The 15,844-nt window shown below is 44.1% G+C and overlaps 1 long non-coding RNA gene across 1 annotated transcript in view; it reads left to right on the top strand.

The window, feature by feature from the left end:
- The window catches only part of LOC109249211 (uncharacterized), a 111,857-nt gene that overhangs the window by 72,478 nt on the left and 23,535 nt on the right, over nucleotides 1-15,844 (top strand). The window lies entirely within an intron of this gene.

Here is a 15,844-nt window from a genome sequence, read left to right as displayed (position 1 = left end):
CAGAGTTATTTTCTGAATAGATAGGACATTTGCTTAAAACAGTTCTATGAACCATAGGAGTTACCATCCTCCCACACAAAAAAAGGGGGGTTGGCAGATGGATATTGTATTGACACATCTTTGTGCAAAGAGCTGTGAGCAATGGGCAGACTTCATGGGTGTGGGCCCTGTCTCCTGCAGGCTCTGAGTGCACCCTACTTGATGGCCACCAGTGGAGGCACCTCTGCCTCCATTCCACTGAGGTCACTAGTTGAATTAGACCTAGGTATTTCCGGTGAAAGTGTCCCAGCCTCAAGGCTTCTACTGTAGTCTATTGATTGTGCCTCTGGAAGTCCCTAAGCTCAGATGTCTGGAATTCTTTGTTAGCCCCTTCCAAATGCACAAACTAATAGGAGAAGGCAGGAAGTATAGGAGAACAAAGCTTCATGAAAAGAGTAGATCAATCAATTTATTAACAAATATTTATTGAAGCCCTGATATTAAAATACAGGGATTTTACCCTAAACCCCAGCCTCAGATGAGCTGCAGGAATAGTGTCAACTCTCATCTAGTATCTTTTCCTAGTCAATGCTGCCTTCTCCTTTATTTCCCAGCCAGACATAATCCAGAAGACAATTCTAAGGGCAGAGATACATTTTTGGAAGATTAAAAAATGCTGCATTAGAAGTCCAAAAGAAATTATTTTATTTTTCTACTGACTTGGTGAGAGCTGTGTCACAGCTCTGCTGCCTCAGCCAGGTCCCTGGTAGTTGGCTGTAACCTGAACCTCAAAGGTCCCTTCTGATTCTCTGATTTCATTCCAATCAGGCCTGGAGGCCTCTTGGTGCTCAGGTGAACCCTCATGGGCAATTATAGCTCCCCGACAGCTTGGGCTTACTCTTTGTAAATCTTAGGTAGTTCAACTCTTGGAGAGATGGAGCTCCCAGTGGGAGAAGCAGAGACCTGAATGTTGTGGAATTTCTCCGATCCTTTCCATTGCTTCCTATCCCCGTGGCCATCCCTGAAGTCCAGATCAGCACCAGCCATCTGAATGAGGGTTTGCTTTCAGACCCTTCTTCACTTTTCCTATTTAAGTAAAAATTTCAAACTAGGTCATTAATTCATTCAACAAGCACTTGAAAGTGCCTGCTATGAATAACACATTGGGCTAGTTGCCCAAAGGAATATTTAAAAAAATGAATGAGACATAATCATTAGCTTCAAAAATAGCCTAATAGAATAATAATTGTGAGCTGGAGTGTGTACCATGAGAGAGGCACAGATAAAATTCCCTGAGGTCCGAAGAAGAGAGAGCAAATAAAATAATGTGTGCAAAAGGCATTTTTTTAAACTGTGAATATCCCATACATGTAAGTTTTTAAATTCCCAAAGCAAGGAAAACAGAACAAGGTTGGGTATCAGGAGGCCTGGACCCAGATTAGAGGTTGGCAAACTATGACCCAAGGCCTGTTTTTGTACAACCCTCAAGCTCAGAATGTTTTGTTGTTGTTGTTGTTTACATTTTATTTATTTACTTTAAAATTTATTTATTTTGAGAGAGAAAGAGAGAGAGAGAGAACACGTGCATACACTCACACATGAGCAGGGGAGGGGCAGAGAGAGAGTGATAGAGAATCCCAAACAGGCTCAGGACTGTGAGCACAGAGCTTACTCAAGGCTCTATCTCATGAACCCTGAGATCTTGACCGGAACCAAAACCAAGAGTCAGATGCTCAACCGACTGACCCACTCAGATGCCCCTGTGTTTTACATTTTTAAAGGGTTATATTAAAAAAGAAACACCAAAGAAGAATGTGCAACAGAGATCACATGCAGCTTGCAAAGCCTCAAATATTTATTGTTTGTCCTTTTATAGAAAAAGCTTGCCAACCTCCTGATCTCAACCAAATTTTACCCTAATTGTATTAACTATGTATAAACCTGCTAAAAAGTTGGAGCTCATCATGTAAGTAAGGGGGGGGGGACTATTCATTAATTGAATAAGATGGCTGGATTTGGTCGCAGTAGGAGGATGAATTGGAATAGGAGAGCGTTTAAAATCCCAATCTTGGGGCAGCTGGCTGGCTCAGTTGGTAGAAGCATGCGACTCTTGATCTTGGGGTTGTGAGTTTGAGCCTCACATTGGGTGTAGAAATTATTTTAAAAATTGGGGTGCCTGGGTGGCTCAGTTGGTTAAGCATCCAACTTTGGCTCAGGTCATGATTTAGAGGTTTGTGAGTTCGAGCCCTGTGTTGGGCTCTGTGCTGACAACTCAGAGCCTGGACCCTGCTTCAGATTCTGTGTCTCCCCCTCTCTCTACCTGTCCCATGCTCATGCTGTCTCTCTCTCTGTCTCTCAATAATAAATAAACATTAAAAAAAAGAAGTTACTTAAAAAATAAAAATCTAAAAATAAAATAAAATAAAATAAAATAAAATAAAATAAAATAAAATCCCAATCTAGGGTCTGGAACTAGTGGGGGATATAGATTTGGGAGTCATCAGCACACATCCAGTGATTGAAACTCAAGTGGCTAAAAATCATCCAAGCAGAAGACCAAGGATGAAAACTAGGGAGTATCTACTAGTTAGTGGGGGCTGAAAGGATGAGAGAGCAGTGAAGGAGCCTAAGAAAGTGATCCAAGCGGTAGGAAGAGAGCAAGAGATGAAGAGTATCATAGATAGAGTGGGTTGTTGACAGTGTTGGATGCCAAACAGGGGTAAAGTGGAGCAAAGACTGAAAAGAAGCCATTGCATAGGTCACCGGAGACTCTGTGAGGACAGTTTCGGGAGAGAGGTAGAGTGGAGGTGGGCAGTGCCTTTTAGGATGTTGGCAGTGGAGGGGAGGATGGAGATCAGCTAGTGGGAAGAACACCCATTTTGTCCACCATGCAGGGGTAGTGAGGATCAAATAAATTATGCATGTAAAAGCACTTTGAAAACTGTAAAATACTTACAAATAAAAGGCATTGTGTTATTATAAACTGAGTACTTTCCAGTTCTAAATTTTATTTATTTTTTTTGAGATAGCAAGTGCACGTGAGCAGGGGAGGGGCAGAAGAACAGAGAGAGAGAGAAAATCTTTTTTTAAAAATTTTAAGTTTATTTATTTATTTTGAAAGAGAGAGTGTGAGGAGGGGAGGGTCAGAGAGAGAGAGAATCCCAAGCAGGCTCCGTGCTGTCAGCACAGAGTCTCATGCAAGGCTCGAACTCACTAACTGAGATCATGACCTGAACTGAAACCAAGGCTCTGATGGTTAACTGACTGAGACTTCCAGGCACCCTCTAGTTCTGAATTCTATGAAACTATTTTTCAAAGTTTATAGCTTAGAACCAAAGGCTTTCTATTCCCTGTTATCAATTCTAAACATTCCCTTCTTCAAGGCCTTTCTCAAAGCTAGCTCATCTCCCTAGTGTCTGACTTCCCAGTATGGGACTACCTGTACCAGTTAGCAAATCTGTTGCTCATCTTCCCTGAAAACCTTATTTTCCTTCTCTTCTGAGTCTTCACCCAGGCCATTTGCTTTGCTTTAAGGTTTAAGAATTGCTTGTTTTAGGGGTTGACAGATTTAGCAAATAAAAATGCAGGATGCTATCCATTCATCCATCGATGGACATTTGGGCTCTTTCCATACTTTGGCAATTGGTGGTAGTGCTGCTATAAACATGGGGGTACGTGTGTCCCTTTGAAACAGCACACCTGTATCCCGTGGATAAATGCCTAGTAGTACAATTGCTGGGTCATAAGGTAGTTCTATTTTTAGTTTTTTAAGGAACCTCCATACTGTTTAAAATTTTTAAAAAATGCAGGATGCTAATTAAATTTGAATTTCAGATAAACGACAAATAATTTTTGGTGTATGTCTCATGCAATATCTCATGCAATATGGGCACATCCTCTATTTTATTTGGCAATGCTGCTTCCTCTACTCTCTTAGTTTATCCAGATGGGTCTCTTCCTTTAGAACTTAACTCAAAGCTCATGATGATTGGCATGATAATTAATAAAAAGACTATAGCCTTGTTTACACAAACAGATTTGGATTCAAACCCTGGCCTTCTACTCACATGTTGTGTGAACTTGATTAAATCTCTTCATTTCTCTGAATCTGTAAGTTATCTTTCAAGGCTTTTGTAAGGATTAAAGTAAACAATATTTGCTTGGTTTGTTTGCTTAGGTCTTACGTATTTATTTAAACCTCCCAATTCCACAGGTAAATTCTTTGCTCTGTGTGCCCTCTCAGCTTAAATACTCGTACCTCCTTCATCTGCATTGCTGCTTAGGTTTTCAGCCTGGGTCAGAGTTCTGGGAGGAGGTCTTGTTTGTCCCATCAATCAGGGGATGATCTATCTGGGCCATTCCTTATAGAACCCATGGCAGGGATCTACCCACAGGGAGTTTCAGGATAAGAATAGACTGCGGGGGGGGGGGGGGCACCTGGGTGGTGTCCAACTTCAGGTCAGGTCATGATCTCGCGGTCCTGGGTTCAAGCTCTGCATCAGGCTCTGTGTTGGCAGCTCAGAGCCTAGAGCCCCCTTCTGACTCTGTGTCTTGCTCTCTCTCTGCCCTTCCCCTGCTCATGCTCTGTCTCTCTGCCTCTTTCTCCCTCAAAAGTAAAATAAACATTAAAAATAGAAAGAAAGAAAGAAAGAAGGAAAGAAAGAAGGAAAGAGAGAAAGAAAGAAAGAAAGAAAGAAAGAAAGAAAGAAAGAAAGAAAGAAAAAAGAAAGAAAAAAGAAAGAAAGAAAGAAAAAAAATAGATTGCTGGGCTCTCATGTGTCTGTCCTTTTTCTCTGGACTACTTGGAAGGAACTCAAGGTAGAGTCCCTAGGAAGCTCAAGGGTGAGTCTTACAGCCCACGTTCTGTTGCTACTGCTGTGCTAGCTCTGTACAGGTTTTCTGAGTGGGTTGATAGGGAAGAAGCGCATGGTGAACCCTCTGTGGTGAGGGACGGGGAGTGGGGGAGCCAGAGTAATTACTAATGCTCTTCTCTGTGATTCAGATCAATTATAAATACTGAGATTCATAAGAATCATAGTGATGGGATACAGGCAGAAAGGTGAAGGCCGTGGATTTCCCCTTTAACTATCAAACTCTCAGCCAGAGGGCTCAGTTGGGCTTCCCTGCCTGCCCTCAATACCCCCAAGTGGCAGGTGGGAGGTAGAGTCTGGTGCCCTTGCTTCCTCTTGCCTGAAGCTCACTTGCAACCATCGCTATTGTAATACTACCCACTCTCTCTCACCCTAGCTGCTGGGGGTATGGGTAAGCAGTCAGGTTAGCTAGATCTCCTAGCTCTGATTTTTATTTCAAGCCCAGAAAAAAAAAAAAAACCCGCAAAAAAAAAAAAAACCAAAAAAAACCTACACCTGACAAAACTCAGTAATAGAAGGTGTTTTCTCCCCCTTCCCTTCTCTGGTCCCCTGGAGCTTATTTCACTGGAAGGGAACGCAGGTTGATGTATTTTTAAATGGCTTTGATTTTATCACCTTGCTTAATGATTTGGCACGTTATTTATTAGATGGGGAGCTTCCCAGAGGGGCCTGGCCCATTAACGTATAAATAATGTGGCAAATAGTTCAATAGAGCCGTAAAAAAAGTGATTTAGAAATAAATTGACCTCTGTTTGTTACATGTAAACGAAGGCCCAGGGTCATAATGTATTTCGTGCCCTTAAGCTGGGTTGGTGGGGTTGGGGTGGGAAGGGATGAGTAGGGGGCTAGTGCAGACACTGGGGAGATTTTTTTTTGTCACAGCTCTTTTTTCCTCTGCCATGTTGAGGGTGTGGCGGATATGATGTGGGCTGCATGTGGTGTGTCTGTGGCAGAATGAATAGATTGATACCTATGGTCTGGGGCAGCAATGCGGTTGGTTGGTAGGGATGGAGATAGGTGGTTTGAGATGGGGGTTTCCTTCAGGACAAAAATCCGTTTGTAATTTTATTATTGAGGAGTTAATATTTAACCCAGGTGTGTGGAAAGTGAAGTAGATGGTTTGAAAAGCAGGCTCTGTCTTGGTACATCCGGGTCACTGTAGTAAGCACCTTTGATGGGGATTTGTGGTTCATCTCTGCCTAGTACAGCATGCAGCACGTAGTAGGTAGTCAGTAAACGTTTACTAAACACATATCCACATATCTCCAGTGATTGTGGTAGGGAAAGAACAGTAAAGATCATTTCTGAAGTAGAGATGTGAAAGAATGGGTATAATAGCTAACATTTACTAATCACTTCACATATGTAGCCTAATTAAATTTTTTTGTGTTTAAGTTGTTAAATGACACATATTCACAAGAGTGTATAAAAATGTATGTGCATTTTAATGAATTAATGTGGCACTTAGAAATGCCCATGCAAATACCATTTATTAAAAAAAAAAAAAAAGAATGTAGCCAGGGCCCCAGAACCCCCCTGCTTGTCCCCCCATTTTTTTAGAGAGAGAGAGAGAAGGCAGGGCAGAGAGAGGGAGAGAGAGAGTCCCAAGCAGGCTCTGTACTGTCAGTGTGGAGCCCGATGTGGGGCTTGAACTCATGAACATGAGATTGTGACCTGAGGTGAAATCAAGAGTCAGATGCTTAACTGACTGAGCCACCCAGGTGTCCGTGTTATGTCCCTTTTTGATCACAATCCTGTCCCTTCTCCAAAGGTAACAATCTTGTATTTTGTAATAATAATTTTCTGGTTTTTCATCATGGTTTTGGTACCAATGTATGTATCCTTAAACAATATCATTTTGCTTTTTTTTTAATCTTATATAAATATACTTGAACTGTGTGCATTCTTTTGTGTCTTACATTTTTTTACTCAGCATTTAATTTGTGAGATTCAACCATGTTGTTGCTCATCACTGTAATTTGTTCATTTTCTTTTTTTTTTTTTTTTTTTTTAAATTTTTTTTTTTCAACGTTTTTTATTTATTTTTGGGACAGAGAGAGACAGAGCATGAACGGGGGAGGGGCAGAGAGAGAGGGAGACACAAAATCGGAAACAGGCTCCAGGCTCCGAGCCATCAGCCCAGAGCCTGACGCGGGGCCCGAACTCACGGACCGCGAGATCGTGACCTGGCTGAAGTCGGACGCTTAACCGACTGCGCCACCCAGGCGCCCCTGTAATTTGTTCATTTTCATTGGTGTACACATTTTATAATATGAATATACCATGACTTATCCATTCTACTGTTGATAGACATCTTCACCTTTCAGTTTTTATCACCTGAAAACAGTGCTGCTCTGAACATTCTTAAACATGTATCCTAGTGCACCTGTAGCATGTTTTATAGGGTCTATATCTAGTGGTGGAATTTCTGGGTTATAGGGTATGTGAACATTCAAGTTTACTTAGTAATATCAAATTGTTTTCCAGGTAGTTATACCAATTTTCCCTCTCACCAGAGTATCTGAGAGTTCCTGCTGTTCTAGCATTCTTGCCAAACTCTTAGTAGCCCTAGAATTTTCCAATTTAAGTTTTACAATATCATATCAAATTGGAATTATTATTATTCCCATTTTACAGATGATTAAACTGAATATCATGGTGTTTCAGCAACTTGCTCCAAGTTGTATAACCGGTAAATGGCAGAGCCAGTATTTGAACTTGAATTTGACTCCATAACCCAGCTTTTAATCTCTATGTTTATATTTTGTCTTGATGATGAATACTTGATAGATTTTGGATAAATTACATAGAAAATATTTTCTGCACATTTAATTTTGTTAAACAATTGAAACATTTTTTGTTATGTGTGAAATGGACTATCCCTCTTATGCTTAGTACCAACTTGTGTAGTGGGAAAAATGGCTTGTTTCAGATTTGGGGTGGGATAACCATTTAAGATTAAATATTTAATCTTGAATATGAAATATTTGTCAGAGAGTATCTGACATGGAGTTGACTGTAGGATGTCCAGATGAAGCTTCCAGAGATGATCCAGACCATCCCTCTCTAAAGGCAGGTGAAATATCTGTAAACAACTCTTGGGTGAGGGACTCCACCCAGGAGCCAGAAAGTCCTTTTTTCATGCTACTTCAATTCCTGCTGCTGTTTCAACTCATTCCCTCATAGTTCATTCTTCCAAAGAGAACCCTTAATACATGATCAAAGGCCCCCTTTCTGGTTTCAGGGTATCATGTTGGCTGGGCAGAGTTTCCAATAGAGTCAGGGCTTTAGGATGTCTTTCATCCCAAGAGCTCAAAGCCTCCCACGGACATTAACCCATTAATCACCATGCTGCTCTGTGAAGTTGAGAACAAGTCAGTGGGAGCCTCCCCCGCTTCCCAGGTAGAGAAACTGAGTCCATGACTTGTCCAGAACTGCCCAGGGAGTCAGGGTGGAGCCAGGAAAGGAACTCAGGTGTCCAGGGAGACCATCTCCTCCACTGTTAGTGAATCAGGGCTCCAGTTTTCTGCACATTCAGCAGAAAAAAGGACTCATGATTGAATGGTGAAAATTGAAGCAAGTGTTACAGGACATCAGAATCCTGGGATCACTGAGCCAGACAGCCTTGCCCAAGGAGACATGCATTCTTCAAGACCAGGGCCAGGGTTTTTACTTCTGTCTCATTGATGTGCCTGGTCGACTATGTCCAGTACATGGAAGGCCCTTGATAACTATTAAAGCTGAGTGAGTATAGAAACAAGCAAGTGGCAAGATGCCTGAATTTGTCTTATTATCTGGGCCTCCTCCCTACTCCCAATTTTTCCTTCTAACAAGAACATCTTTGGGAAGGGGCATGAGGAAATGAACCTTCAGCTCAATGTCGCTGGGTGGCACATGAGCCTAGACAGAGCAGTGGGTAGAGAAGCCTTAGGTCCACAGGCTGGGAACGGAAGAGAGAGGGGTGGAAGGAGTTCCTGAGACTCACTCTTACTTTGCCTGAGAAGATCTATAAATGAAACTAAATTTTAAGCTTATTTCAAGAATTCTGTGAGTTCCTGCCCCTCACCTGCCAGTGTAGTCATCTGGGACAGACACCTTTGCCAATTATAGCCTTTATCCATTCCATGGCAAACAACAGAGCTCTGGGCCTCGTGACCAGATAAAAACATGAATTTTGTTTTCTCCATGTCCTCATCATTTTGTTGACATTCTCAGTGGATTGCTGTTTAGAGGAAGCAGTGAGCATATGTCACTTTAAAATATGTCGTTCTCAGGCACCTGGGTGGCTCAGTGGGTTAAATGTCTGACTTTGGCTTGAGTCGTGATCTCGCGGTGTGTGGGTTTGAGCCCCACATAGGGCTCTGTACTGACAGTGCAGAGCCTGCTTTGGATTCTCTCTCCCTCTCTCTCTCTGCCCCTCCCCCACTTGTGCTCTCTCTCTCTGAGTGAATAAATAAACTTTAAAAATTAAAAATAAAATAAAATAAAATATGTCATTCTCGGGGTGCCTGGGTGGCTCAGTCAGTTAAGTACCTGACTTAAGCTCAGGTAATGATCTCACGGTGGGTTTGAGCCCCACGTTGGGCTCTGTGCTGACAGCTCAGAGCCTGGAGCCTGCTTTGGGTTCTGTGTCTCCCTCGCTCTCTCTGCCCCTCCCTGGCTTGTGCTCTGTCTCTGTCTCTGTCTCTGTCTCTCTCTCTCAAAAATAAATAAACATTAAACAGAATAAAATAAAATATGCATTCTTAGTGTGCTCACAGATCACAAAATCAAAGACTCTTCTAGGACTAGAGGACCTCCCTAGTCATGGCTTATGCATCCCTGTGTGTCAGTAGAAGATGTCTACCTCAGTTATGGGATGAACTGGAGGAGAGTTATCTGTTTAGAATGTGTATGTGAGACTCCTTAGGTACATCTCTACACATGACTGGATGTGTATTTGCAAATCGATTTACCTATTGTATGGAGGAATCTCTGTGAGTGAATATGTCAAGAGAGGGGACATCCACATTTGTGTAGGCGACTTTGCTCCCTTTGCTAGCACCTCGTGTAGCTTTTCTCTATCTTCAGACCCTCCTTCCCTTCACCTCCCCAGTAGGTGCTAGTTGGCAGCTCCTGAAGAATCTTGAGGCTGGGGTTGAGGATATTTGCTCCCAATTCTTCTCCTGGCATGTGTTTATTTCAGCCACCCATCCGATCCCATCCCCATCCCTAGAAGGGCTTCCCGCTGCCTGCGTTTATCTCCCTGTTTTATGATGTCATTTAATTAGCTCGCACATGGTGGTTTTATGGGACAAACACGGCCTTGTTTGCCTTATAACTGGATTTCACAGCTCTGTGGGGACAGGTCAGGAAATCTCAGGCCCGTGGTGTGTGGAGTTCAAGAATACTGTATCTTTAGGAACCCTAGGAATTTTGGGAAGGGTCTGACTTGGAGTTCTATCTTCCAAACACTAGAAAAAAGTCCCCTGTCACTTCTCCAACTCCCCATCCCATAGCATGTGAATTAACCTTGCTGGGGAAGTGGGAAGGCTGTGCCAATCACAGCCAAGGGGATACCAATTCTTTTGCTGTCCTGAATCTCTGTTGCCTGTGTGACTGTCCTACTACTTGTGGCCCATAGATAGAGTGACCGCTCATAGGGTAGTTATCAGCCTTCTGAACATCAACTTTTGGGGAATGAGATGTGGATACTGTAGGGCATATTCTAAAATAGGGACCTGTGAGCTCAAGGTCCCCAAATGAAAAAAATGGAGAGAATCTTATTCCTTTAACAGAGGGCCTAGTGGGACAATTAGGGTGTTGAGGAAGCAGGGTTCATCCACATGTTAACTAGGGAATTGGGGCTACTCTTCATGCAAATTTATATTGGGACTGCCATGTGCTGTTTTTGGTTTGTGGTTGTTGTTTTGTTAGCTTCTTAGGTCCGGAAGGCCTGGGAATATATAAGAATGAACTATCCAGAACCATTCTAGAAAGAGGAGTTCCATCTGATTTTCCTATATCTCCAGTGAAGGAGACCCTGCCCTCTGCTTCCATGTATGCCTTTTGTGGGAAGCAGCTTTTCCTTCTCCTCTTGCCCACCTCACCAAAGTATCTATACATGCACCCTTAGAAATGTCCATGAGCAATTTCTTGGTCAATACACTATTCTTTTTTTTTTTTTTTTACACTATTCTTTTCTCAGCCTTGGACAGCACATTTCTTTGGCTTGGTGTTGGTGAGTAACCAGGTACGTGTGTGTGAAATATACATGGGAGCGAGGGATGGGCTGGAGGATCCCCGGGCAACTTCTGCTTTTTCATTCCCCCATTGCCCTCGTCCACCTCTCTGCCCCTCATGGATGAGATTCTCAACCTCAGGCCCTCACTCTTGCTCTCCCTTTACTGTTCTTCACCCTCCCCTTACTGTGGCTCCCACCGTTCATGTCTCCTTCCTTGGCCTGTCCCTGCATAGGACATCCCTTTGGGCCCCTCATTCTGAAACCCATCAATCTTGTTTTCTCCAAAACCACTGCAGAAAGATGGATAAGAAAAGTAGCCTGGAAACAGGTAAGCAGTGCTTCTAAAAGGGAAACTGAGGCAAGTATCAGTCTGGGGTTGGGAAGAATGTTAAGATAGAGTAGCAACTGGGGGAAGAGCATGCTAAATTGTAACTATAACTAAGTAGAAATTTAAAAATCCTAATCTCAGATACAGAGACTTATTTGAATATGATATGTCTTAAATGGGGTATTCTAAACATCACTCCCCTGCTGGAATCGCCTGATCTAGTTCTGCTTAGATGCAAAAGGTTAGACCAGATGAATCCTAAACTCTCAGAGGAAGGAAGGACTCAATCTCTCTAGGGCCTCTGTTTCCAGAATCTTCCTTGTCAGGATATCTTCAGAAAATGTAGCCAAAATCCCTCCTGCTGCTGCTTGTAACACGTTAGGAGTCTGATGATGAATATAGTTCATCTTGACTGTCCCCTCCTCCCTGGGAGCTTGTGACAGCACATCTCACCAAAAAACCATTAGGTTCTGAAAGTGTTGGGACTGGCCCTGGCATGTCTTTGCCCTTCTGTGCTGTCCTATCTCCGGATGACTTCAGAGAAGGTGAGGGTGGTGTTCAATGGATGCTCCCGCCTCCCCCTCCTCTTTCCTCTCAATCGCCAATATATTTTCTCTGACAGTTTGCACAGATAGTTAAGATACCGTGTAATTACTGTTGCATTTGAAAGCCAAACATGATTTATATCTGACAAGCTCAGTCATCTTTGGGATGACTTGGGATGTGTGTGTATGTGTACTTTGTGTGTGTGTGTGTGTGTGTGTGTGTGTGTGTGTACATATGTTGGTTATGTCTTTCTGTGGGAGCAGAGTAGGTATTGGGCCCTCTGCCTCTCTCCCCCACTCAGTTACCTTCTTTTACTGAATCAAGAAACTGGAATATACAGAGCACTGGAAGGAGAGGCAACATCCCTATTCTCAGGAGGCAGATGGGACTGATATGATACCCGGGACAACAGCAAACACACAGACAGAGGGGATGAGGGCATTGGTGGAGGATGGAGAAATACTACTGGAAGCAATATGGGTGACTTATCGACAGAGGACTTCCTTCAGGAGGGGCTGGTGGGGGGATGTTTGGAAGAAGTGGATTAGCACCCAGAGAAAGGAAAGGTGGGTGCCTTGGAGGAGAGAAAGAACCACCTTTAAGGTAAAAGAAGAGAACTTTGCAGGGAAGGAGGCAGTTTTGTCTAGCTGGAAGGACGTGTCTGAATGAGGGGGTCACAGGGAAGGGGAGGGTTGGGAGGAAGCTTATACCAGTGGGCAGGGGGGTGGTCAAAGCACTGTTGATCTTTCATCAAACTGTTGTCGGGAGGCATTTGGTCAGCACCTTTGAAAGCCCAGATCTGGGGTGATGGGGTTCTGAGGTGGGAGACTGGGCTTGAAGATAGCAGGGGTTATAGCAAGTGGGGAGGGCAACTAACAGGAGTGGGGATGGAAGACTAGAGAAGCCACCACCAGGGCCTTCCTGAATATTGCTTCTGAGCTTTGTGACAGGGAAAGGTAACTGCTTCTTTTCCACTTCCCTTCGAATTTCAGTAGGAGAACTTAAAGTTGGACAAGAGAAAGGATTGTATAATTTCCTAAAGCAAAATGCACCACTGCATCATTTCTGTGCCCTAACACAGGTTTGGCCCGTGAGGAGGGTGCTTGGCTTTAAGGCAGAAAGATGCACAGGGATAGATAGGGCTCATCTTCAGCCCCTGGGGTAGAGTGGGAGTGGGGGTGGTTGGTGTTCTTAAGTTTTGCTCTTGGCGTCTCTGGCTCAGGCTTCTGTCAGTACAGACCTGCATCCCGGCCCCGCCCCAACTGCTGATTATACCCCTTGGGATGCATCATTGCTAGGAAAGCAGATGTGCCAGATGTGACATGTTTGAAAGAAGAAAAAATCCCTTACCTCTGAGCCTTGGGGAGAGCTGCTAATCACCGTCTTGCTGCTGCTCATGGAGAGGGCGGGGCTCAGGTGGGTTTTATGCCAGCTTCGAACTCTCCTAGCCCCTCTGCAGGAGGATCTCCAAGTACCTATGGAGCCAGATGTGGAAGAAGGAGACTTGGGAGAGGAGGAAGAGAAACTGAGGCCCATGTTAAATGGAAAAGATTTTGGTTGCTCAGTAGCGGGTGGGTGCCAGCTAGTTTATTGTTCTGGGTTGAGCAATTTATGTAAGAAGGTGTTGGTGTGTGTGTGCATGTATGTGTGTTTCTAGGAATTCAACCCAATGGCATCACTTCGGTTTATCTAGCAACTTCTCCTGGAAGACCTCTGTGACTTGCTGAGAGCCCTCCTGCTCCAGGCCCTCCTACTGCTCCGCAGTCTCTCCTAGTTTTATTTTCCTCCTCTCCTCAGGAATTGAGCTCAGAACTTGCAGTATGTCTTGTCCTTTGCCTGAGGGGAGCCTCCTGAGCCTTGCTGACAGATGTCTCAGTCTGGGAAGCTCCAGCATGCTTTGCTTAGTGTCTCTCCGCCAAGACGGCGCCCGAGGTACCCAGATGTCAGGGCCCCAGTGCTTCAGCTATTCCCCTAGCCATTTCCTGATGCTGATGGGATAGAGGAACAGTTCCTTTGATAAGACTAGGAGGGGCTTAGGAGAAGAAATACAAGAAAGACTCTTGGATGCACTAGAAACTTCTAAGTCTGAGGTCAAGGTAAAGTCACACAGTACTGCACAGTGCCTAGAGAATGGACATAATTGTTCCATGGTATCTACAATCCTTAGGAATGTAGTTGACTCCAAAAAAAAAAAAAAATCTCTGCTCAGATTCCTAGGAGGTGATTCTTGATTACATCTTTCCTTAGGTGTTGACATTTTCTATTTTCTAAACCAGATTATAACTCTTCTAATCTGAGCCCAAAGAAAGTGGACCCACCACTAAGACATCTAGGCTAACCCTAGGACCTTAATGCATGTAAGTAAAATAGTAGAGTTCTATTGTCTCTACCAACTAAAAGTCCACTGACTAAACCAAATTCCAAAGTAGCTCTATCCCAAACCCAATCCTTAATCCTGATCCTGAAATTAAGCCTAACTCAAATCCCAATTCTGCTCCCCTCCCCCGCTTTCACTGCATGGAATGATTTCAGGGGAGGAGGGGTTGGGGAGGAGAGGGCAAGATGAGGAATGCCTCTGGGGAGAAGGAGGAGGAGGAGATCCAGCCAGAGCGACCTAGAGGAGCCAGTGTGGTATCTGGGAGCCTGGGGCATGATCCCGGTACCTGCCAAGCCATGAGTCACGACATCATTCTCCATGGCATTTTGTTGGGGGTGTGTCTGGGCTGGCACCTGGTAAACAGCCTTGCTTGGAATGAGGTGCTTCCCCTCTGCCCCTCTCCCTAATTTGGGGACAAGAGAGAAGTCTTCTGTCCTGAGGGTCCTTCTTTTCTCTTTTCTTTGAGATTTTGCAAGACTCAAGCAAAGCAAGAGGAAAGACTTGGCACTTTGTCATTAGTTGCAAAGAGATCATGGAGAGACTAAATTACTGAGAATGCAGAGTCTAGAAGCTTCCAAATGTGAGGTGACCTCGTCCAGCTCCCTGAGCGTCATCCCCCTCAGGGACGCAGAGTTGCTCCACTTTGCCCTGTGCCCTCTCATGACAGGGCTTATGCTCTACCACACCTCCCTTCCACTGTAGCTATTGCCCAAATCCAGATAGGCATCCAGGGTGGCTGGATAGAGATCTTTATGGGAGTAAACCTGTGCCTGTGGATGAAATAACAACCGGAAACACCTGGAGCTTTTTCCTGAACCTGGTACCTCTCCCCGGCTAACTTGAGTCATGATGTGTCACTTTTCTGTCTATCTGACCCTTACTCTTGGGAAGGGAGAGAAGGAGCAGGACACTAATGACTGTTTCCTGATGTTAAGGCATGATTAGGACCATTATTGTTTAGTCCTTGGGCAAGCCAGACAACCATCAGCCTGACTCTAAACACATGTAGTTCAAGACAGTTGCTATCCTCAGGGCTCATGGAAGCTCCACTCCTCCCCCCCTCTATCCTTAGCCCACAACTGCCAATCCTGCTGTAACCACTGTAGATAGGACTTGGGGGAAGGGGGTTGGTGTGCCTGGTTCTTTGGTGTATTCCCTCTAGGCCTCATTTTCATGCCTGGAGCAGAATTTACACTCCTCTCCCATTGCAGATTTAGCTCTTGTCCCAGCCTCCTCCACAGGGTTTGGAGGCTAAAAGTCCTCTAAAACTAACTAGGAAGTGACAGCGGTAGGTATTAACATACAGTTCTTTATGAAAGACTGCAAAAGCTCCATTCTTTGAATGACACACAAAACTCACTTTAACCAAGCCTGACTCCCAGGTGCAACCCACTTGGAAAAGACCAGCATTCCAGTTTGTTGAGGATTTCAAATATGTAATATGATTTAGAAAAAAGTCAAAATATGGGAGTCAAAGGGGCTTGGGGTCAGAGTTCCTGCCAGCTGCCTCCTTTTTCTTT

This window comes from Panthera pardus, unplaced genomic scaffold, assembly GCF_024362965.1.
Source record: "Panthera pardus isolate Hobbes unplaced genomic scaffold, ASM2436296v1 HiC_scaffold_6, whole genome shotgun sequence".
NCBI classification, from domain to species: domain Eukaryota; kingdom Metazoa; phylum Chordata; class Mammalia; order Carnivora; family Felidae; genus Panthera; species Panthera pardus.
This window is presented reverse-complemented; position numbering and strand designations above follow the sequence as displayed.